At 48.0% G+C, this 25,488-nt stretch overlaps 1 protein-coding gene and 1 pseudogene across 2 annotated transcripts in view; one reads left to right on the top strand and one right to left on the bottom strand.

The window, feature by feature from the left end:
- The window catches only part of LOC144099578 (solute carrier family 41 member 1-like), a 196,575-nt gene that overhangs the window by 91,298 nt on the left and 79,789 nt on the right, over window positions 1-25,488 (bottom strand). The window lies entirely within an intron of this gene.
- Window positions 24,472-24,593, top strand: LOC144099619 (U2 spliceosomal RNA; annotated as a pseudogene).

Below are 25,488 nucleotides of genomic sequence, written 5' to 3'. Positions count from 1 at the left end.
ATTCAGTGGCTTTTCTAGCTATCTTAGTTCTTAGTTCAGCAGCAAAATACGCACTTATATTTGAGAAAACTGAATTTGAAAATTGACACGACATTTATGCTCGTGCAGATGCTTTCGAACTCTGGAAGGCAGCATGTCAACTTAAAGTGCGTCCTCTTTTGACACATCTGATCCGCCCTAGTGGATACGTAATAACCTAGCAAGCGCCCAAGTAAAAACACCACAAGCGCCCCTGGCGAATGGCTTTTGGCAGTTTTTGTTTCCGAGGCGTTTTTCGACGTATGCCACAGTTGATGGGGGCAGGTGATGACGACCAAGCTTGAGCCACCTAACTCCTGAACCGTGCGTTCCGCTCGTTGGGTGCCAGTTCAATTTGTAGGAACACAGAAGTGTGGCCAGCGCTCTTTTCTGATTCACGTCGCGTACATGCAAACTGAATGAACAACGTCGCCTATACCTTCGCCTATCTTTTTACGGCATACACGAAGGAGCGCCTAATGTGCCTTTAAGTGGACAGGATATGGCCGCAACGACATCTATAACAGCAAATACAGATCGCAGCAGCTACATGTTGCCCACAGCTAGCCATTTTAGCGTGAAAAATGGGCATAATCATAACCGTTCTCCTGTCCTTGCTGCAAGTAATGGGAAAAAAAATCTCACAAAACTTGTAGCGACAAACTGAGCATAACCACTAACCTTTGTTGCATTAAATTACCTGGCCACGTTCTTTGGCTGGTCGCCTCCAAACCGTTTTATGGCCTCACTGCTATGACTGTATCCGCCAGAAATGCTAAAAAAAGTGACTTAATTTCACCAGCAATGAAACAGAAAACGCGATATAAATGGTAAAAGTTTGACAGAGGAGGTGACGGAAGTAGCTGCACTCACTTTCCCTTCCTTTCCGCAACTCATGGGGGCGGCCGTGCCTTCGGCCAGGTGTGTACCATATGACAGCAGGCGTCGCATTCTGTGCGGGTCGTGGTCTCATGCCCCGTTGACTCCGGCCCACCCCAGAAAAGTTGTGGTCCTTGGACAGCACGAAAATACGGGGGATTCAGTTCTCGACCAAATGCGACGGCTACGTAGCCTCTGTACCCCGCAACACACCACGAAACAACGCAGTGGACGTATTTGTAAAATCTTGCGTAATTTGTATGTGATCCCGATAGTGGAGACAAGTGAACAATTATGCACCATCTCGGCACACTGCTGCAGCGTTGCGGAGGGGTGAAATTCCGCATCTTTTCACCGTTCGGGCACTAGGTAGCTTTGACGTGTTTAAACTGTCTACACATCATCTACCTTTGCTTGCCCTTGATATTCTCGCTGTCCTGACAGCATTATTCGCTACGAGGAAGCAACAAGGGCAAGGCAATACGGCGCGCCTCCAGTGCAGCGCGTCCGGCACGCCTCCCACCCCGCGCTGGGCCCGCCTGATGGCCGACCGCTGCGTCTTTCGCTCCAACCTGTTGTTTGCTAGTGCCTGTGTGATTCCCCGAAGACCGCATTGCAACTGCCTAACAATAAGTCTGAATGATAGCGCAGCGAACGTATAAGGATGGCGAAGCGATGGCAGAATGTTTGCGATGCGCTGGTGAGTACGCTGTGCCTTTCAGTCGAGAGAGAACATAAACCGACACTGACATGCTATTTGCACGAGTAGGTCGGCATGCTGGAGACATGGCGTAGAAGTTTTGAACTGATGCCTTAAAGGATCCATAGGATCCTTAAAGGGCGGGTTTGAGGCTGAAAACACGGTTAGGGTGCAGCGGAATTCACACTTTCGATCCATCTTAACGCGGAAACAGCGTCGAGCTCGACCAAGAAGATGCTGCCACACTTTCACGCACTGCTTGTTTTACGAAAACCTTACGGGACTCTTTCTTTAGCCTCTGCACCGTTCACGCAGCGTTAGCCTGGACGGCGGCACCATGGTGCGATTGTTCATTACGAAGTGAGCGTTGGCGAAGTAGTTGGTAGCGCTGTTGAGGCTATGGACGCTCGCACCCTAGCACAATTTCTCAAAATTCCCCACAGCGATAAGTGGCGCTGCGGTTACTCACACACCGTAGGAGGGCTACAAAGTAGGAACTTCATGTATGGCTTGGTTAGTAAGTGACCGGGAACGGGGACTTGGATGTAAGCGCACAGAATTCACGGAGAAAAATCTTATAGTAATCATGTGTCAACTGCTGCATCGGGTTCATGCCAAACAATAATTTGAAACAAATTGATAAGAGAAGTGCAAAACCTCCTCTTAAACTAATTTATTCTGCACACAGCGGAGATCTCCGCAGCGAAGCTGTGTTTCTGATGTAGAATGCACCTTTTCAGCCAGATACTAATCAGTTCAAATACGAAGTTAACACTTTTCAGCGTCCCAGCGGCGAGCTAAGTGCTGTTTAAGAAACTCCCATAGATGGTGATGCCTATTTTTCTTAACAAATTCTGAGAAAATCACAGGGCTTCCTGACTGGATCGTGGCCTGAGCCGTCTGCAAAAATGCTCCTGACGTGTCGGATGCTTTTTCACATGCTGACATGGTCATAAATCCTTGCGCTTTCCCCTTTTCTCTGCAAATGATGTCCCGTCAACCACTGAGTATAATTCTATGTTCTTTACGAAAATAAACCTTCACAGCAGCGTTGCGCACTGTCTTGTGGGTAATTTAAATCTAGTCCTGTCCCCCTTTTAAAGCTAGTGCTATTCGAACAACATGTCGGATGGTCGTGCTTCAAAAATGAACCAAGCAGCACAGGCAATCAGCCCAATATTGAAAATGAATAGTTTCACTCTGGTCTTTTGTAGGACCGGCCTTTGCCAATACGCTTCCAATATTGGGCTGATTACCTGTGCTGCTTTGGGGGGGGGGGGGGGGGGGGTCGTTGAGGGCGTAGAGCCGTGTACAGCTGTACTGCTTTTAGTGCTGTGGAATGCTTCTTACGTCGCGTTCCGTGAAGCTGACGAACGCCAGCTTCTGTTGCCGGCAGGGCTGAGGGCTCGCTCAACATGCGCGTACCTTGTGACCTGCTAGCATTTTATCTGTGCTCTTGGTGGCAGACCAGTTTCATAAAATACCAGCCTTAGTCACCAGCTGTTTTCAGCCGCGTTCTGCAACCGGGCGAGGTTAGATGCCATTTAGGACAACCATTGAAATGCCATCTGCTTTGATGGCTACGTCAAATGCTTGCGAAGAGAAGGCTGTCTGGCGCAAAACATCTCTATCCGTAGCATTCCGGCGAAGGCAAAAAGAAAGATGCATAGATTTGTTTTGACAGCTTTCCAGTGGAATCTCAGGGTCTCTGCGACGAATAAATTATGTTTTTAATTAAAACGCGCCAATATTGCACACTTTTATAACTGCGTAAGCGATGAGTCTGCGTGGTTTGTTTTGTAGTGCAACTTTTTCGTTTACGGCTGTCAACTCTAAACGACTGCCAGGGAAATGTTCCGCTAGTTAGGGTGTCGGAGCTGCGCGATAGGCTGTGATGTCGGTGCACACGCTTACACGACATCGTTCAGTTTTAAATCAACCCCCTTTACACTTTCTCTTTATACATGATCTTCCTATTCCGTCTGTACCGAGTAGCTAACATTAAGGTAAGAGGGCTCTTAAAAAGCCAGGTTTTTGATAACGTTCAATATCGCAGATTTTGTTTCATCAAACTTCTGATTCATTTCTGAATGAACTGCAACAAAAATTATGTTTCTAGTTAACACGGTTAGAAAGATACAGCCAGAGTTGTAACCCTATGCGCACCTAGCGATACAGAAACGGCGTTTTCCAGCCAAATAAAAGCCTAATGTTTTCATTACTCTTTACTTTTGTTAATTTTTCAGTTAAATTGATTGTACCTGTGTCTTATCTTCTGTCTGTTTTTATTTCTATTCCCTAATTAAACGCTAACAAAAGAGACGCAAGATGTTTGAAACAGATTGGATGCTTAAGTAAGGATACAACAATGATGTTTGGTTAATACCATGGCGTGTGTCATTTCAACAAAGGTCACAGAGGTACGCTAGACGTTTTGAAGCACATTGGCATCAGATCTGGTCCGCGCATACAGAAAGTTTGCCGTAACGGTGACGAACAGCGTGTCAGGAAAAAATTGTCTCGGTCTACTGATGCCACAAAAACAACAAAAACACACGTGATAAAATTATTTGCGTAGTTAGGCCAAATGCGAATTAGGTGCGCTAGCAGTGCGGCTTTCCCTGAGGTTCCGGTGTTCGGATTGATTGTTCACGGATAGAAGTTCTTCGGATAGCGATAATGGGTTAATGTGCATAAATGTGAAATTGGCAATTCTCTCCTTTACATTAATAGGCCCCTTGGAGTCGTCATACAGCTCCTGGCGCAGTGGTGCAGAGGTCAAGCGATACACCACTGCCCTTCTATGGCAGCTGCTGCCATCGGCGAGACTTATGTTCCTTGGTTTGGGTTGACACCCAGGACACTCCCCGAGCAACCTCTCGTGATTAATTGAGCTGCCACCTGACACGGAGGGCAGGTTGCTAGGTGTGTGTTTGGGAAGTCAGCATTATATATGAAGGAAGTCAACAGCCACAGAAAGCAAGGTGTATAGGAGATGTATTTTATCAATGGGTGAGCATTAAAGCATGCCTTTGCTCCTCTGCCTACAGTGAAACTTTAGCGCAGGAGGAAGACTAGTAGAAACAGTAAAGCAGAAAAATCAAATGTAGCGAACCCATCACACGTGACGCCATTACTGGTGATGCGAGTTTGAATGGAGTGGCGCGTCAAATGCTTTAAATACTCACTTGTCGGGAATAAAACCACGTCAGCGGACTCATGAAAGGTGAGCCTATCGCATTTTACTCACATGGTAAACGTACTGCAGTAGATGTAGTTTCCACATGAACAGCAATTCCGGGTAATGTAAAATTTCGTTGCTGTTCGCATTTAAGGAACAGTCTCACCCGGTATCTGATGCGAGCGGCAGTGCGAAGCTCGCGGCTTATCCCAACTATTGGGACTTTTTAACAGGCAGAAAATTTAGCGACACGAGAGTTTCTGCATTTCAGCCGAGGAAATGTGGTCCCGGTGGCAGAGACCGAAACCGCGGCATGAATCTCAACCGCTCAACTCCTCAAGCGCTGAGCCGTAGAGGCAGGTGCCTACTGTTACGTTTCGCCTACGACGCGCGGTATAGCCGGCGCGGATGCAACGGACGCCGGGGCTTCGTTCAAAGTGGCGGTCATTTTGGGCCCGTTCAGTGCTGCCGCAACGCCTCCCGCCAAGCGCGTCCAGGCAGGTTTCAATGCCACGTGTCTTCGTGTGTGCGTGTGTGTGTGTGCATGTTGGTGCCCACGCTTGTCAAAGCGCGGCAGCCGGGGTGAGGAGCTCCCCAACTGGGAGGCGAGGAGGTCCGACCGGCGCCGGCCCGGCGGATGCGTCACGTCACGTTTCAACATGTCCGTGCGTCGCCGTCTCGGGCGCCTCGTCCCGAGCCGTTCCTTCTTGCCCTCGACTCCGAGGGTATAAAGGCAGCTGCCCCGGACGCCAAGGAGAGGCTTCGATTTCTTCCGTCCAGTAACGTGGTCGCCCTGACCGGCTGCTCTTTTGCGATGCTAGAATAAACAAGTTGTTCTGTTGGCAGTCGACTCATCCTTTGCCAGGACCTTCGGATGTTTCCAGCTGTGCCCCAGGCCGCCAGGCCAACGCTACCCTTGGGGCTTGCGACCCATTTGCAACAACTGGTGGCAGCGGTGGGATCGCGACAACGGAGGCCAGCAGCGAAGATATGCGGTCGACTGTATGCTGAGCAGCACAACGACCATCCGGGAGCAGTGCAACGAGCCCTGTGTGATGACTGGTTGCCTGCAGCGGAACGACTGCGCTGAATTCTTGGCTGCGAGGTTTGGTGAGTGCGGGACTTTCTTCTTCTGAGTTTTGCCAGGCTTTTGTTAGTGTCAGAAACAGAGCTGGTAATTGTGTTGTCGTTGCTGCCGGGTTAGTTTGCGGCAAGACAATAGTAGGCAGTAGAGAAAGCAGCATTCGGAGCAGCCATGGATTTGAAGTCGTTGCGCAAACCGAAATTGCTGGAGCTTGCAAGAGAGTTGGGTCTGGATGTCTCAGACAAACTCAGAAAACCAGAACTGCTAAGGGCTATTCTTGAGTTGGAGGCTGAGGATGACGAGCTGTCGGAATGCCTTGAGACCATTGAGGAGAGGGAGCAAAAAGAGAAAGACGAGCGCGAACGTAAAGAACAAAAAGATAAAGAGAAAGAAGAGCGCGACCGTCAACACGCTTTGGAAATGAAGCGTCTCGAGGTAGAGATGGAACGCGCTCGTAATGGAAGTCAGGTACACGGTGCAGGAGAACGAGTATCGTTCAAAATGACTGACCTGATGCGGCCGTTTAAGCTTGGAGAGGACATTGGTTTGTTCCTGGTTAACTTTGAGCGAACGTACGAGAAGCAGGGGTTCTCTCGGGAAACGTGGCCACAGCGCTTGCTCACTTTGTTACCCGGCGAGGCGGCCGACGTAGTCGCTCGCTTGAAGAGAGAGGAGGCAGAGGAGTTCGACAAAGTGAAATCGAGTCTGCTAAAGTACAGGCTGTCAGCGGAGGCGTTCCGTCGGAAGTTTCGGGAAAATGAAAAAGGCAGAAGTGAGTCATATACAGAGTTTGCCTACAGGCTTATGTCAAACATGCAGGAGTGGCTCAAAGAAGAGAAAGCGTTTGGTGACCACGAGAAAATTCTGCAGTGTTTCGGGCTGGAACAGTTTTATAGTCGGTTACCTGAGAACGTGCGGTACTGGGTCTTGGATAAGCCAGACGTTAGTACAGTGGCTAAAGCCGCCGAGCTAGCCGAGGAGTTTGTGACGCGTCGGGCTCGCGCAGCTAAGGACGGTCAAAAGGGTGAATTTGGCTCCAAGTCTGAGAGGCCGAAGTTCACACCCATGAGAGCAAGGGGGGACACACGTAGTGCGGATGCGAGTGAAAGCAGTCCGACCGAACGTAAGGAGACGGCGGCAGCCGAAGCCGAACGCAGAAAGCGGTTCGAGACGAGGCAAGCGCGCGTGTGTTATACGTGCCAGAAGCCGGGTCACTTTTCGGCGCAGTGTCCAGAAACAAAAAGAAAAGTCGTGTTTTTGTCATTATGCAGCACTGACGAGAACATGAAGCTTCTCGAGCCTTACATGCGAGAGTTCCTCGTGAACGGGAAAGAGTGCCGAGTGCTTCGTGATTCCGCAGCTACAATGGATGTAGTTCACCCCTCTTACGTAGAACCCTATTTTTGACGGGCCAGTGCGCATGGATCAAGCAAGCCGTGGAAGCTCATAGCGTGTGTCTGCCCGTAGCAAAAGTGCTTATTGAAGGACCTTTCGGAGCAATTGAGACGGAGGCTGCAGTGTCATCTATGCTGCCCCCCCCCCCCCCCCCCCCAGTACCCGTACATATTTTCGAACAGGTCCGATCACCTCCTGCGCGAGAAGGGGCTTTTGTTTGGTGAGGCCAGCGTTCAGGCCTTAACCAGATCGAGAGTTCGGGAGCTCGCTGCAAATGCGGTAGTTGCGGGGCCGACGTTGTCGAACAATGAAAAAGGGTCGGAGGCGCAGCAAGCTGATATTCAGAGCACGTCCGAACTGAATAAAATTGAGCCTGTAGCGTTGAAGGCACCAGGTACTCGAGAGGAAATGCCCGACACGGGAAAGTTAGAAGAGCTATCTGCAGATTTGCTCATCGCGCCTACGTCAGATGGACTTAATAGGTTGCTAAAAGTCAGCCGGTCGGCTTTGATAGCCGAGAAAAAAAAGGATGGCAGCCTAGAAAACATGCGCTGCAATGTCAAGGAAGGTATCGCCAAGAAAAATGCTCGTTTTGTGGAAAGAGGTGGGGTCCTGTACCGGAAGTATCTAGACCGCAGGGGAGTGGAGTTCGATCAGCTGATCGTGCCTCAGTGCTACCGTCAGGATCTGTTGCGCTTGTCGCATGGCGGTTCGTGGTCCGGACACCTAGGAGTTAAGAAGACTAAGGACCGTCTCTTGCAAGAGTGTTATTGGCAGGTTCCACTTACAGAAGAGGCTAGTAGGTATGCGGCGTTCATTTCACCAATGGGAACATTCCGTCCTAAAGTTTTGAGTTTTGGTTTGAAGAACGCGCCATACTGCTTTTCAAGCCTCATGGACAAAGTGTTGCGGGGACAGGAAGAATTCGCTTTACCGTATTTAGACGACGTAGCGATATTCTCCGCACCCTGGTCTGAGCATATGGCACACTTGCGGGCAGTGCTAACCCGCCTGCGCGAAGCGGGCTTGACAGTCAAGGCTCCCAAGTGCCAATTAGCACAGGCCAAGGTTGTCTACCTCGGTCACGTGATTGGACAGGGTCGTCGCCGCCCCTCTGAAATAAAGGTGGCCGCTGTGCGAGACTTCCCGCAACCGCGCACGAAGACCGATATTCGGTCGTTCTTAGGTGTCGCCGGCTACTATCAGAGGTACATCCACAGGTACTCCGATATCGTGGCTCCCCTGACGGATGCTCTAAGAAAAACAGAGCCCCAAACAGTCGTCTGGGGCGAGACAAAGGAAAGAGCTTTTAGCGCCCTAAAGAGCGCCCTAACAAGCCAGCCTGTGCTACGATCGCCAGACTACACAAAAGGGTTCGTTGTTCAGTGCGATGCTAGTGAGCGAGGCACGGGCGTTGTACTGTGCCAAAGGGAAAATGGAGAAGTGGAACACCCCGTCCTGTATGCTAGTCGTAAGCTGACCTGTCGGGAGCAGGCGTACAGCGCCACCGAGAAAGAGTGTGCGTGTCTCGTGTGGGCCGTTCAGAAATTGTCGTGCTACCTAGCCGGCTCGAGGTTTATGATTGAGACGGATCACTGCCCTCTCCAATGGCTGCAGACCATCTCTCCCAAAAATGGCCGCCTCCTGCGCTGGAGCCTCGCTTTGCAACAATATTCCTTTGAGGTGCGTTACAAAAAGGGGAGTCTCAACGGTAACGCCGATGGCTTAAGTCGAGGCCCCTAACGTAGGAATCCGCCTCAAAGTTGTTTGTTACTGATGTTTTCTTCCTGAGGCAGGATTTTTAACATATTGCTTTTGTTTAGTGTTTCAAAGTGATGACGTGCTTTCTAGTGCAACTTTCCCATTTGTGGACGCGTTCTGAGTGCTGCTTGACTACTGTAAGGAACTAGGCAGTAGTATAAAAGGGGAAAGAGCCTGGCAGAGCTTAGTGAGGGTTGTCTCGTGCTTGCTGACTGAGCGGTTGCGTTTCGGCGTAGTTCTAACGCTTGCTGGGAACGAGAACAAAAATGGCAACTCTCCCGAAGTCACTTTGCAGTGTCCTGTGTGAACCTGAACCTGAGAACGAGGCCTTCTCTGTGCGCTGCGCTCAAGCAACGCCGAGGGACGACCGATTTCGATTACGAGCATCATCGAGCGACATCCCTCCGGACAGCGGATGCAGTCCCCTGACCATCGGGATCTCCTTCTCCCGGCGAGGCGGTCTGTTACGTTTCGCCTACGACGCGCAGTATAGCCGGCGCGGATGCAACGGACGCCGGGGCTTCGTTCAAAGTGGCGGTCATTTTGGGCCCGTTCAGTGCTGCCGCAATTGTATAATTGAACAATTGTATAATCGAATCAGTTCCTTCATTTAAATATCTTGGTGTTATCTATGACAATAACCTTAACTGGAAGAATCAAGTGAACAGCGTTTGTAATAAAGCTGCGTTTGGTTGCTACGTCCCTATTAAGGCTAGACAATACTTTCCTCGCAACATATTACGAAGCTTGTACTTCTCATTCGTTCATTGTCTGATGAGTTCTTGCTGCGAATCATGGGGCCGCACATACTCAACTTATCTCACACCTCTGCAACGGTTACAGAAGCGAGCACTAAGGATTATAACATATTCTCTATTGCATCATCCAAGTAACAATCTGTTTGAAGAAGTTCGAGTACAAAAATTTTCCGCCCTACGCGACTAAAAAATCTCCCTTCTAGTAAACTGCATGTTAACAACTAACTCTCCACTCCCGATGAGCTTATTCACTTTGCCTGTTCGCAACACAAGACATGCTGCCAATGGTAATTTTAATCTTCCGATCCATCACAACACATACGGTGAGAGATTAATTGAGTTCATTGGGACGAAAGTCTGGAATACATTGCCATTGGAAATAAAGCTTGCCAGCAATTTTAAACTATCTTCTAAATTATATTTCTTGCAAAATCAAGTAATCATGTGATTTCCTTTTTGTGTTTCTGTGTTTCTTAAAATGCCGGTGTATACCTTCCTTGTACGTTTGCCAAAATGCCTTGTTTTTGCATGCGATCGGACACTGGATGCTTTCGCTGTGTTAATTCGCTGTTTTCATTTTTTTCTCACTTTACATATTTATGTGGTTGCCTAAATGCCTAAATGACTTGATTTGTATTGGACCGGACACTAGCCATGTAGGCTATCGGTCCAAATATTTTGTACATTTTTTTTTGAATTATGAAATAAAGCTTCCTTTGATTGATTTAACGCCTCCCGCCAAGCGCGTCCAGGCAGGTTTCAATGCCACGTGTCTTCGTGTGTGCGTGTGTCTGTGTGCATGTTGGTGCCCACGCTTGTCAAAGCGCGGCAGCCGGGGAGAGGAGCTCCCCAACTGGGAGGCGAGGAGGTCCGACCGGCGCCGGCCCGGCGGATGCGTCACGTCACGTTTCAACATGTCCGTGCGTCGCCGTCTCGGGCGCCTCGTCCCGAGCCGTTCCTTCTTGCCCACGACTCCGAGGGTATAAAGGCAGCTGCCCCGGACGCCAAGGAGAGGCTCCGATTTCTTCCGTCGAGTAACGTGGTCGCCCTGACCGGCTGCTCTTTTCCGATGCTAGAATAAACAAGTTGTTCTGTTGGCAGTCGACTCATCCTTTGCCAGGACCTTCGGATGTTTCCAGCTGTGCCCCAGGCCGCCGGGCCAACGCTACCCTTGGGGCTTGCGACCCATTTGCAACACTACTTATCCGAAATTAATTCGGTAGCTGTTATTACACGTCTTGTATGTTTGGCAGTGCGAGGGGTGTCCGAAGTTTGGTATGCGCTTCTTCGCATAGCGCCGTTTGCCGCAGTTTGTTCCTTGTGCACATGGGACATAATATGAGAAAATAAATACGTATTTCATCCCATACAATTTAACTCGATTTTCTGCCTGCTTTCGCGACACAGTTGAAAGCTATCACCTTGGATTGTAAAGTGCAACGTAGTGTTTATGAGTTCCCTTCCACATAACAAACACAATATACAAGAATTGCATACTGCCATTCGCTCCTTTTAAAATCACACGATCGCTGCAGACCTTCACGCCGACCTCACTGAAGCCCTTCATACCCTGTCCCCCGCAACGGTCACAGATAAGTGGATCCCTGGCCGTGATGGCATCGGGGACAATGCGCTGGTCCGCAAACTAGCCCGCGAAACTCATCCGGGCGCCAGCGATCATCTGGTCAAGCCCTCTGACCTGCGACGAGACTCTGCGCTACAAGCACATCCTCAAGGAACCCTGCAGGCAGCTCCGTGACTCCTTTCAGACACTCCACAAAATGCACACTCAACTTAGCGTTGCCCATACTGGTATTCGCTAAAATTTCGCACCAACACCTTTCTCGCACCAGCTCATCTGCACATTTCGCTTGTGGTCAGGCCCCTCCTGCCCTAAGTGCTTCTCACCCCCGGCCAATCTGGAGCGCTGTCTTTGTCAGTGCCCAGTAGCTCCTTTCTTCCCCTCTACCCCTCCCTCTTACTTGGAGTACTTGGCTAGCGTCGGAACAACTGGCCGACCAGCCTGCTCTAATGCCCTATACCCAGGACGTATTGAGCGCTTGATATGTGGCTGTTTAATAAAGTGGCTTTCTCTCTCTCTCCTCTATAACTGACTGCAGAACCGCCAGATCTCATCCTCCATTTTTTCCTACGTCTTTGCTCCTACACACAAGCGGAGGGTACTTTGCTCCAAGTACTTCGTAATTTATGCATGCATTCTATGAAACATTAAAATTTCGCTGCGCAACTAACCTGTCTCAGGAGACGATCGTCCACATTTCAAGCACTTAGTCGTGGAAGTACCAAACCCGGCACTCCCGCTATGAAAGAAGAGATGTTCTCACGCTTGTGCGCTTTCTCCGTAGCAAAGCAGCACTCCTCCCCCATCATCCGCTGACGCAAGTGCACCCGCTCCCACGACGTCCACCTGATGTGCATAGATACAAAAATATTGTGGGACGATAAAAAGAAATAAAAAGAAAATGTCCCTGCCCGTGCAACTAAGTATAACGGGCTTAGTGCATAGGGACAGGAGGCACAATCTCCGGAGGGCTTACTAGCTTTCCCTAGTCACTCTTTGTGGTTCCCTAGCGCTCAAACCCATCTGAGTAATATTGCCTTTGGGGAGCAGGTGAACGATGGAGATTTGAAAAGTGACAGTCTCTATTTCGGAGAAATTTTCTTACGGAGATATCGCGGCAAGAAAAATGAATACATTCGTTGAATTCTCAGACTAACCGCCTCCATTGTTGATCGCTCATGTTTCCGCACCTGCTTAACACGGTCTAACTAGAAACGTTTGCAAGGTTTTGTGGAACTTCCATAAAAACGCTCCCCTCTAGGATGGCGTTTGCCCATAGGATATCAAATACAAACAAACAAACAAACAAACCACCGACCGACCGGCCGAACAACTAAGCAAGAAAAAAACAAACAAACAAAAACGAACAAACAAACAAGCAAGCAAAATATACAGTTTTATTTGTCGTAGAGAATAGGTGTAAGCAACTGATCGATTGCAGGAAAAGGGGCAGCTCATTCAAGAACGGCTCATAGGTGGTGGCAGTCGCACTCGGGTATCAGCCGGGTACTTCAGCTGCTGGACTTGGTGCCGCCGTCGCCCGCTTGGTTGGCTGCTGTATCAGCGGCTTCTCTTGCAGCGGACCACCGCACTCGGCGATTTTCGTTGTTTACGCACTGCCGTGTCGCCATTTTCTCTTGTGCGTGTTGTCCAGCGTGCTACGCAAGTTTTGATGCTTCGTGTGCCATAACGCTGTCCCACTCTTCGGCATTAGCGATGCGTTCGGCCGCCTTGGGAGCCTTTGCACGATCGGGGGCACCATCATAAACCTGGCCTTCGTGACATAGGCGAATCTTTCCATCTCTTGTCTCATGCTGCTCCATAGCACGACCGCAGCTGCAAGCGCTACCACTGCTGAGCATTTGCAAGCGCAGAAGAAAGGGTGGAAGATCACGAGAGTCATTTAGTCTCAGCAAGTGGGAATCAATTCTTTCAGAGGCGACAAGTGCAATACCAATACAGCCATAATGGAGGACGCTGCGGCGATGGTTGACGCGTACCAATGGTAAACTATTGTCGTCTTCGTCATCCTCATCGTCAGCCTGACTACACCCATTGCAGTTCTAGGGGCTGTCCCATACTTCCCCAATTACCCTGCCAGCTGCGGCCTCCTCATACCCGCGAACTTCTTAATCTCATTGCCCACCTAACTTTCCGTCGCCCTCTGCTACATCTGCCTTCTCTTGGAATTCAGCCCGTTACCCTTAACGGCCATCGGTTATCTTGCATTCGCGTTGCATGCCCTGCTGAAACCCATTTCTTCCTCTTCATTTCGACTAGGATGTCGTTAACTCGCTTTTGTACCCAACCCACTGTGCCCGCTTGCCGTCCCTAACGTTGCACCTCAACACACCTGGGCTTATTATATTTAGCTCGTGCAGCTCAGTTGTAAGGCTAGACAGAAGTCACGAAGATGGTGTCGCCTCAGAAATGCGATTCGTGCTAGGCTTCAATAAAGATGTTATCCCACTTCTAAAAAATGGAGAGAACTGCCCTGCGGCCAAATGTGCTTCAAAAATTTAGAGCGGTTTGACAGTGAACATCTGAGGCAGACAAAAATACAGAAACAAATAGAGAACAAAAGTTATCCGTCAAATAGATATAAACAAAAAAAAAAGCCGCGCACGGTGGCAACTGTCAGCACGTGGTTTCAAAATGGACGCTCATATCTTCCATCCATTCCATCCATCCCCTAATTTGGTGCTCACCTGCTCGCGGAACCTGCGTACAAATTCCATTTTTGTGCGTATTCATAGTTTAATTTTAAAAGTGAAGAAATTTCGATTTTCAGTATCCTGGATAACGGGTTCTGAAATTTTAGTGATTGTTCAATGTGCGGAAAAGCCGCATGACAGACCGGCGCGACGAGGCGCCGCGTTACATGAAGCCTTTCTTCCGAGAACAGCGCGCTTTGGTGGCGGGGGCAGTGTGCGACGCGGAACAACCCGCTGACTGGTTACCCTTTCTTGACGCGCCTGTGTGTCTCCCAGAATTTTGATGGGCTTGCTTGGGGCGGAGGGAGCTAGACGGTAGTTCGGAATTGCATAACGCGACCCGGTTTTGCGAGACATGGGCCGGTCCCAGCGGAGAAAAAGAAAAAGAAAACAAAAGAAAGGAAAACCTGCGGCGGTGGCCGAGTTTGTCTCAGGCATCGGGAAACGAAGTAGCTCTGCTTGCGCTGGCGCTTGAGCTCGTTGCTGTGGTAGGGAAACTTCCACCCTACCTCTTGGAGAGCTGGTTCGCGTCACCCAACAAAGCAGCCCTGAAACGTATCAAGCTTCCAAATTTGTTTCGTTGGTGGTGCCAGCCACCTCTCTCGAGAGATTGTATGCAAGCAAGGTTTCATGACGATGTTCCATGGTGTTGGATATTACTGGTCTCATGTGGGAGCACTCCGACATCCTTTTGCGTTGACGGAACGCAGCAGCAATGGCGGCAGAAAAAGAGTGACAGAAAGAGGGCGAGATCTCTGGATTATGCGGGGCAAACAAATTCTTTTCTCTTCCTTGGAGCACCACTGGTAAAATAACCGAAGCAGGAATGCCAAAGTTTAGCCGCGTTTCACCAATTAACGAAAGCGAATATTTTGGACGCTTCTCGTTGAGGAATGCTAATTTGGTGCAAATGCGCGCATGAACCCACCAAATTCAACACACTCTGAATGTAACGCCGACACTGCGCAGCCAGGTGGCGTTCTTCCAATAACGTGTCTTCGATCTATGATGGCATACGCAAGTGCCGCGAGACGCGGGTAGCAGGATCCGAATAAAGACACACCGAGTCACACCTAAGTTTCAGAGATGCGAAATATGGTTGTACACTGCGGTTGTCCTGGGAGTCTGCGCGTGTTCTACAGGCGCATTAGTGGCCGTGAAACAAAGCGCAGTGCAAGTCCCACAGAGGTCCAAAAATAAGACTTGATAATGCCGCACACAACAATGCTAACAATAATCTGTTAAAACTGGCAGTTGGCAGATGAGGCGTCTTAAAACAGCGCCGCTAAAAAAAAAACACACACACAGATGGTTGCCCTCTAACATTATATACAAGACTATCTGCATGCTGCTAAAAACAAGCGTGTCGGTACTACATTAGTATAGCCGGTGAAATTCATCGATTGGAAAGCGGCGGTGAACCTCTTTAAAATAGCGCAACGAATTCATCCCTATGGAATCAAGCGTAGCAGTAATACGTGAATAGAGCTCAGTGATGCGAGAGCGCAATGAGACACGCGTAGTGCATACGCACCCGTTTGTTGCCTCTGCAGAGGACGCTGCCAGCAGCGGGCAAGGTTAGTCGGCCGCAAATCTCCGGAGCGAGCGTCGTGAGAAGACGGCGCACCCAAAACCAGTAGTTGATACGGAGACGCCGGGGGCGCAAACCAAATGGCGTGGCATAACCACCGTCGCGATGATTACCGAGTAGAGAGAAAGAGGCCGCTTCCTCGTCTTACGCTTTGTCGTGGTAACCGCAGAAACAACAGCGAAGCGAAAACCTTTCGCCGCACCGACAGGCCGGCTCGCCCATCGGCGCTTTTCTTTTTTAGCCGCGGCTTTCGCTCTCTCCGGGAGGACTACATTTCGCGTCGCCCCGCTTCGGCCGGGACCGGTCAGGGCAATGCCGGCGGAAAGGCGGTGTAAAAAAATTTGGTCTGACGTCGGATTCTTTTGCTGCTGTTTGTTATATTTCTAAAGCGTGTAATGCATTCTACCTATCCTGATATGCCCGGCCGAAGCGGATGAATAAGAAACTGCATTATGTACCCACAGAAGCGTTCAAGGATTAGGTTTACTCATTTTTTTCTGCGTAATAAAAATGCCACTTTTTCTTTTTTTGTTGCACACTGACTAGTCTGCCTTACTTGAATGCAAATATATACTTTCGTTGGTTAAGGGAGGGATTATTTAAGCTGCTTTCCAGCTTTTTTGGCTCAGCCTGCACAACGTGTTCTTGGAAAATAAAAGTTAATATTAGTATTGTTATTATTATCACGTGAGCGGTCGTGGCGGTGGTTGTGGTAGTGACAATAGCCGTAGTAGTTATAGTAGCAGCAGCTTTAAAGGTAAAAAAAAGTAACGAAGTGGCCGAGAGTACTGTAACTTCCTCAGGGAACGACGGGCGCCGGGACTATTTCGCGGCCGAAAAAAAAAAAGTGGATCACAGGACGCAAAAAAGTTCCTACATGGCATTGGCGCGTAACATCTGAACATCGCTCCGACGGTGCACCTTGGGCACAGAGGTGGCACACTGACACGGATGAGGAGGACATGAGCGAGACACGAATGGCTTCAATTTCTGAAGGCGCGAGTGAACGCAGTTCATTATTTTTCCTTCTGGTTCATGCATGTGTCGGCCGCCCTTTGATGACTGTGCTTTAGGTTTGTAATCTTTGGCTCCCTGACTGTCACGGTTTTTTTTGGGCATATATTGTGCTCCGTTTACCTAAAAAATAAACAGTTGTTAGTCAGCGCCCGTCCTGTCGTGTTTTTCTTCTCGTGTCTTCGTCTGTTTCCGCGCTGGTAATTTGGAACCATTATACAGGTTTGATGCCAAAGGTAACCTCACTCTGAGTCGTCTGTTTTCAGATAAATTAAATGGATGTGCTCGGGATAACCAAATAAATAAGACAAACTTGTCTGAGGAAAAGTGCTTGACTGCACGTACAAAGAGAACGTTATGCGCGCAAGAAAAGAACAGCTAGCTCTCCGTCAACGTAGCCGGCGCTCATCGGTAGTAGCGACGCTGTTAGTGACTGAGTCCAACTGAAAGTTGCTTGCAGTAGGAACGATTTCATTGTAACATATTGGAACTAGCTGACAAATATTGCTGCTGGCCTCCCCTCAACAGCGAATTGTTATGTAGATGAATACAATAAGTGTGAAAATATAACCACCAATCGGACCACAGAAAATTGCGCACAATATAATGAATTACCGTAAGCTATATCCTTCATGGACTCCGAGAAAGCTGCCATTCAGTTGAAACAGCAGTAATCATACGGGCATTGCGCAACCCGGTTATAAAAGTGGGATATGTCAAAGAAAAATATTGAGTGACTGCACATCGACCGTACTTCTCCACGGAAGAAGAGGTTGCATACCAGCCAGAAGAGGAATTTGTCAGGAGAAATAAACCCATCCGTGGCAATTGGCTGCTTGCTACACAAGTCATTCAAGGGTTTGCACTGGAAAATGCGGGACAAAGCGATGACAGAGTACACATCGATAACCTCCGATTTGCTGATGGTATTGCCCTGCTGACTGCGAAGAGCTGTCACGCATGACTAATGACGAGAACCCGTCGATGAGAAGGGTGGTACAAAAAATTACTGCGAACAAACCTTAAGCTTTGATCAAGAGTCTGGGAAAGAGGCAATGGTTCACGACCGGTAGTGACGAAGTACAATAAGTGCATCGTTGCAATATGGCCGCGGATCTGGACCACGGCAAACTGCCAGCGGTATGAGACTAAATTTGAGCCCGCCGGCTGGCATTGTTGAGTTATGAGCTTCCCGTTGTCCCTCAAGCGGAGATTGTGCAACAGTGGTATACTCCCCACAGGCACCGAAAACTGGAGGCTATAAAGAAGGGGCCTGAGATTGAACTGACAACAGAGCAGCGAGCTACGGAGAGGAATATTGAAATTTTACGGGGAAATTTACAGTAGAGAAAGAAATCAGCGCGCATAGAGAACAAATTCGTTTTGACGATTTCCTGAAATAGGGCTAACATGCGGGCTGGTTATTGTGGGTCAAGCATATAATGATATCAGGAGCAAATACAGCAACACAAGAGACACAGCAACACAGGACAGCGTTGCCCTGTGTACTTCCTTATCTTGCATTCCCATTTTTGTTGCTAGTTTCATTATGTTTCACGACATGCTATTCGAAATAAACATACAGAAGGCTGAGAAAAAACTGCAGATGATGTCTTACGGCAGAGAAAATAAGAAACGGATTTCAGTGAAAGGAGGATGTAGCCTGAAGCGCCAGGGTGTCAGGAATGCAAAAAAAAAAACGAGGAAGAAAGTAAAAAGAAACAAAACCGAGGCAACCACCGCCGATGCAGGTAAAGTTCGACAGCACGGGGCTCGAAGAAAGTTTAGGAAGAAACTGTAATTAAAGAGAACTAAGTAAGGGGTAAGAGAGCTGAGTAAGTTACAACCGAACTCGACGAGCATCGCATCGCGGTGAAGAAATTGAAACGAAAGTGAAGATAAAAAAAAATTACCCGACGCTGAAACAGCGATCGAATATCGAGCGTTAACACACCTGACAGAGGTCGCCGGTTCAAATCACTGCAGCAAGTTAGACTCTAACTTGACTAGTAAGTTTATTGACTAACTGACTAGTAAGTTTAAGTCGTATGCCACAACTCCGAACTTTCTGCGGCAAACGGTTCGCCTACAAATTTTACACGAATGTCGGGACTAAGTGACCAGACTTTGACACGTGCTAGAGTGAGATATATACCAGGCGTTTCAGGGAAGGTGCACTAATTTTTTTGAAAATAGGGTTTTTGAGGTAAACAAGCTTTTTCCCGCATAGGAATGCCAGCGTTGGCGGACGTCAAAAAAAAAAAAGAAACAGGCGAATCATCTTAACTAGCTAAGAGATTAACTAAATTCTAATAGCTAACTTTTGGCTATTACCAACAGGCACCTGATTGCAATTAGAGATTTGTAGCCGGCCGTTAGTAATAGTCATATCAGTTTTTAAAATTTCTAAAACGCCTTAATTCTCGCCTCTGTGGCACGACAAAATTGGGCTATTTGACTAGTTACGACCACTGGAGGGGTTTCTTTGCCTGCGTACTTTTCGAAAGTGCATGTATTTTTGCAAGATGTAGCCAGATTTTGTCCCACAGCGGCGAGAGTAATGCCGTTTTCGAAATTCTAAAAACTGATATGGCTATTATTAACGGCTGGCTACAAATATCTAATTACCATCAGACGCCCATTGGTAATAGTTAAAAAGTTGACTATTAGAGTTTAGCTAATCACTTAGCTAGTTAAGATGATTCGCCTGTTTTTTGACGTCCACTAACGCTGGCATTACTATGCGGGAGAAAGCTTCTGTTTACATCAAAAACCCTACTTTTAAACACCAGTGATCACCTTCCCTGAAACACATAGCGTACCGGATCAACATCAATTAGTTTCGAGCTGTGGTGCTCGGACGTCACGCTGCCGCCTTTTACCATTTTATTCCATCGGTTACCATGGCAACTACTGGGATAGTCTGCTATGGAGGCTGCCATCTTGTATTCTATCCGTGGAATAAGCAAAGCTCGGAGACTCGAAACGGGACCAGTAGAGATAACGCCCTAAGAATATATTGGCGTAGGGTGGCTGCGTTAGGCTTTGGGAGGGATATGGTGGAGGCCTTGGTCTTGCTGTGGACGCATTAGGCTGAAAATAGTGAAAATAACGGTATTCAAACTCAAGCCGTTACAATCGTCAGGCTCTGACAAGGACGCCCTTATTCTAACTTCATCTAGAAATCTGAACAAGGTGGATAAACAAGGCGCGCAATGCCTTATAAAAGCAGTCGTAAGTACAGAGATAAATGCGCAGTTGTTAAGGTGGAACATTTTTATGTATTGAAAAACAATAGTTGAAAAACAATGGTTAGGTTAGTAACAAATTAAAGAAAAAAGAAGCCTTGCTTTCCATGCTACGAACCCTCGGTGTAACAAAGCTTTAAAAAGGGTCCAAAACGTCTTCTGATTGCGCTAATTAGTTATTTAAGTCAAAACGGTGCCAGATCTACGTTAGTGCCCCGTTATTAGCACTGCATGAAAAGGGAATTGTTTCAATTTTTTTTTCATCATATTTTTGTACGGTTCCGCGCTGTTTGACGTAGGTATTTGCTTTGATGGTTACAACTAGACCAGATGGCGGTGCCTAAGATAGCGTCAATGTTTTATCTTTCTGTGTTCGTTTTGCTCCCGCACTCCTATGGCAGCAGTCGGTTATGTGCAGAGACAGCAACAATCAAAGAGACGCATCCCCTTTCTTCAACTAACACTGATCGCAAAGAGAGCGATATAGAGCGGAGGAGAACAGGCGGGAAATTTAACACGAAAAGGGTACCAGGTTGCTAGCCTGTACTGATAATATTAAGAGGAAAAGGACTCGAAGAAAGGCTTAACTAGCCTTCCTTCGCATTACATAGCGTGACTTCAAGGAATAAGGACTTGGCTTCTGGTAATTATAACACAGAGTGTGCTAAAAAATACACAGCAAAGATGCCGTAAGACAGGGAAGTTCCGTGTACACCTGTTGTTTACGCTATGACATTCCGAAAAGGTAACAGCGTAAATATAGGGCCTAGTTGTTTGTTCACAGAGAAGAACAGCGCTGCTTGAGCGCTGAAGAATATTATTGGCACGGTGAAAAGTTGGGATGACAGGCATAAGAACGAACAAAAGCTGCCGCTAGTCGCCGTTGAATTTGGCCGGCTGCCACTTGTTTCTGAAGGCTCCCTTGGCAGAGTCGTTTCGAATGCCAATGTCTTGCTGCAACTCATCCCAGATGTGCAATACGTTGGCTGCCTTCGCCGAACGCCGTGTCAATTTTTATCAAAGTTGAAGGTTAAGTGCAGAGGTACTCTATTTCAGTCGAGGTGTTAATTACCTAGCTAAACGGCCGCTGTTGAATTTAGCGCACCGATAACGTGTGTATGCGACATTGTTTTGAACTTCTTAAATTAAGCAAAACGAAAACGTGGAAATGAAAGGCATGTGTGAAAGGACAAAATGCGACCAGCTCTGAGCGCGAAACGGGCAATCGATCGTGCTCAAACCCACCGAAAAAAGAAGACGGTACTGACGGGCGAACTGGAATGTGGTGTAGTAAAGCGTTTCATTGTTAACGCCAGCGTTTCATTGTTAACGCCAAGGACAAGACAGACCGGCAAATTTTAATGGAGTAAAGGAGACCCCTAGCCATGGTTTTACCAGTCCTCTCGACCGGCATATCACGGACGGGCTGGATTAGAAAGCCAAGAAAGTGTATTAAGTTCGCTTTGTTCGCGGGGCGAACAAGCTCACCCGAAAGGTAGTGATCAAGCATTGGTTTTGGGGAAGGTGACGAATGCCAGTGGTCTTTTTCGGAAACCCCTACATAAGATGTGCATACGACGAATAAACACTTGTAAATTTTGCGCAACTCTCAATGATTAACTAACTTAGTGAAGGGCATGAATGGCAGCTGGGAAGCTGCTGTATATACAGGCTATTTCAGCGGAGGTCACCAGAAGAGCGGAGGGTGGCCTTCGTGCGCACTTTCCAAAAAGCGTGCGTATTTGGAAAGCAATGTCCACTGCTACACGTCGCTCCGTGCCGCCCGTACTATACGAGCTTCTCTGTCTCGTCGTGGTGCAGTGCTTATCGCTTTTCGCTCCTAATGCCCCTCCTCGCTCCTATTCTCTGCTCCAGCCCACATGGGAAATAGGCTACAGCGCCACAGTTTGTTTTTAATGCGAAAGCATTATATCCACCATTACCACAAAAGCTGTCCGCCGAGGTCTAAGGCACGAAATTCGGATGGTGGAGTACGCCGATGTACGAGGTCACCAACATATGTAAGCGAACATGTATAATCGTGAATGATGAAACGTAGCGCATTATGCCCTACGAAAGTCATGGCTCGTAGTCAAAGTCATCACTCATGACACAGTCATGCTGCGAAGTACCATGACAGCACTTTGCAAGTGACGTGATGTATAAGCTGTGTAGAGTTTGTACAAAGCATGCGTAGCCATGATGGGCACTCATAATCATGACTCATGCCTCATAAATAGAACTTTACTTCTGCAACGCAATCAGCACTTTACAGGTATCGCAGTCATAGTCATGACGCATGACAGCCCTTTACTTCTGCTACGCAGCATGCCTAAGCACTTTACAGGTACGTAATCTTAGATGTAGGTCGTTTGTACAAAGTATGCGTATCCATGCCTCGTATTAGCAATCATGACTCGTCATTCTGCAGCGCAGCATCACTGAGCATTTAAATTTTACTGCTTTCGCATTCTCAAACGCAACCAGTCTTAAGGCTGGTTCACAGGTAAGCGAGCTGAGCGGATGAGCGGCACGTCGCAGCGCAAAATTTCCATCTTGCCACGACAACTCAAAACTGGTTTTGCGCCACGGCGGCAGGATTCGCTAGCATTTTCGCTTGCATCTGAAACAGGCTTTAAGTGTCTCTGGTGAATTTTAGATTTTTTTTGAAGAAATAAAACCAGAGCAACTGCCTCACACCTCGGTAGACACCTCAGCCGCGGCGCATAGAAAGGAAGATTTGAGTGAAAGACTAAAGTTCCGGAATAATTTCGACCACCAGAAGGCCGGGAGGGAAGAAGGGGGGTCTGATGAGGGACTGTTGCCAGTTTAAAACACAGGGACGTAATGAGATGGGTGTTGGTTTGCGCGTGCCAAAGACGCGCGCTCTTGGAGAATGGCGCTCGGCTGCTGAGCCGGAGTTCTCGGGTTCGTACCGGGCCGCGTCGGCCGCGCTTCTATACAGGCGCAACGCAAAGGCGCCCGTGTGCTGTGCGAGGTCAGTGCACGTAACGATGCCAACGCGGAAGAAATTATTCCGTAGCCCTCCACTCAGCCACCTCTTTGTTATCTTCTCTTAGTCCCTCCTTTATCCTTTCCCTTACGGCGCGGTTCAGGTGTCCATCGAGATGTGAGAAAATTGCTTCGCCATTTCCTTTACTAAAAACCAATCCGTTTTTTTTCACAGCTCCGAAGCTAATCCCGTTTTCGAAAACCTAAATAGTTCACTAGCTATTACTAACGACTAGCTAAAAATCTCTAGTGCAAACAGGTGCCTAACTGTTATTTTTCAGTATTTAAGTGTCAGAAATTGGTGAACCATCTTTCTAGTTAATTATTCGCCAGTTTTCCATGCCTGCCAATACTGACATTACAATGCCGCACAGGTCATGCCTCTTTTTTCATCCTAGTCAAAGTCAAGAGGAAGAAATGGGCTTCGGCAGGGCATGTATTGCAAAGGCAAGATAACCGATGGTCCTTAAAAGTAACTGAATGGATGCCAAGAGAAGGCAAGCGTAGCAGGGTGGTGGTGGTTGTAGTGGTTTTATTAAAAAATAACAGCAAAAAGGAAGGAAAGGATTTTTGCTAGCCCCGGCATCTGCCATCACTGAAGCACCTGAGCTGGGGCAGCGGAAATAAAGGATAGCAGGCAGAATGGAGAAATGAAATGAAAGAGGTGAGGGGACTGGAAGAGAGGATAGGGGGAGAAGTAATATGTACAAACTATTTACACAATAAGAAATGTGTCCAGGTTGTGCTCGTGATTAGTTCATTTTAGAGGAATTAAATCACACATGCGCACAGCACTGTGTTGGTTACAACTGGAGTGGGGCGTCCAGTTATTAATCGTTCAAGGTAGAACTCGCGGAGCGTTCGGTCACTGCGTGTAACTACCTGACAGAAAACAGACGGGACGTCAAGCCCGTGTGTTCGAGGAATGCACAGAGGCTCACCAAAGTTCGCTCACGAGTGCGCGCACTGCCCTGCGGCCACAATAGCGTCTTGATGGACTCTGGTAGTAGCAGGGGGAAGCAGAGAATTAAGGGTGCGGTTGAGATTGGGAAGTTTGCAGGGATACGTTGGCCGCAGCTGGCAAACGACAGGGTAAATTGGAGAGACATAGGAGATGTCTGCTCTGCAGTGGGCGTATTCAGGCTGATGGTGATGACGAAAAGTAATCTGTGTACCTAAAAAAGCGTGCTTCAAAACTTTAGGCTCACCTGTATATTGTGCGTACTGGGGGGTCATTTGTGTTTGATCCGGGCTGATTATGATGATGATGACTGTAAAGATCCTCTTCGCGCGTGAAGTTCGGAATGAAGGGTTGGACAAGTCGAAATGGATTTCGGTATAATAAAAGGTGCCCAGTGCGGTAGGAGCAAGACCAAACCGTTATCAAAATGTTTTAGAACTTCTGGGTGGAAAACTGTCCATTCTTTCATTCTTTGCGTGGTACCTTGCGGCGCTTACATGCGTCGTAGGATTCCGGCAGGAAAACTGGTGCTTTCCGATTCACTTAGATGAATCGGTGTCCGGACCCCGTAGAATATCTGACACGGGTCCCAATTGGACTTATTTTTGGAAATGTGGCGGAGAGTTTGAAGGTTGCTTCACTTCCGCCACCGGTTGGCCCGGTATTGCACTGCCTCCGGGATCGGCCTTGGTCTTTATACCGCGCGTCTTTGCTATCCTGTCTTTCTATCCCATCTTTCAACTCTCCTTCTATCTGCACGTGGTAGCGATTGTGGCTCGGCTTGAGCCAGTGGGCAGGCCTGTGCACTTTCCTTTTCTTTCTTCCTGGCAACAACAGACAGACAGATTCACTTCAGGGCGTGAGAGCGCCTGCGCTCTTGAGTTTGCTCGCATATAACCTGGCCAAGTCCAGGATTATCGGACATCAATTTTAATTGTGAGGCCAATGTGGAATATTGAAAGGCATTATTATTGAAATACTGAAGGTAATGATGCATTCTAGCAATGGATAGAAAAATCCTTATTTTAAAGTTTGTCCATCACTCGCATGAAATAATTAAGACTGACATTAAAAACTAATGGAGAGCATCTCTGACAACAGCGAGAACGTTAATAGCCAAAATATGCAAGCCTGCCGAGGGCAGATCTGCGGATATACTGATTATAGTATTGGAATAATAGGGTATATAAAAATGCGTTCATAATCACGTCTGGTTGAAAAATGCACTTGTCCACAATTTTTGGGGATGATCCAGTAGTCTGCAATGGGAGTTAGATTTGTTGGATAAGCAGGTGTATAATAGAATAGAGTGAGTTGTTTGAAAACTGACGGCAGGCGCCTTGACTTTTATAGCGAACCAGAATGTTATCGCAGTGGTGTGTGGTTAGCATGATGGCTAGCGTTTCGGCCACCGCGGTAGAGAGTACCATTTTTTAGGGAGAGGATTGACAGAACGTGAGGCTAGTGACTTTCGTGCGTCACCGTTCCGGGAGACAGCTCATTTCGAGGAAGTACAGTGCTTATCAGAGTCCGTAAAATTAGCATTCTTCAATAAGACACGTAACGCGGTTTTTATGGAACAAGCAGAAT

Source organism: Amblyomma americanum, chromosome 7, assembly GCF_052857255.1.
Source record: "Amblyomma americanum isolate KBUSLIRL-KWMA chromosome 7, ASM5285725v1, whole genome shotgun sequence".
In the NCBI taxonomy this organism is placed as follows: domain Eukaryota; kingdom Metazoa; phylum Arthropoda; class Arachnida; order Ixodida; family Ixodidae; genus Amblyomma; species Amblyomma americanum.
This window is presented reverse-complemented; position numbering and strand designations above follow the sequence as displayed.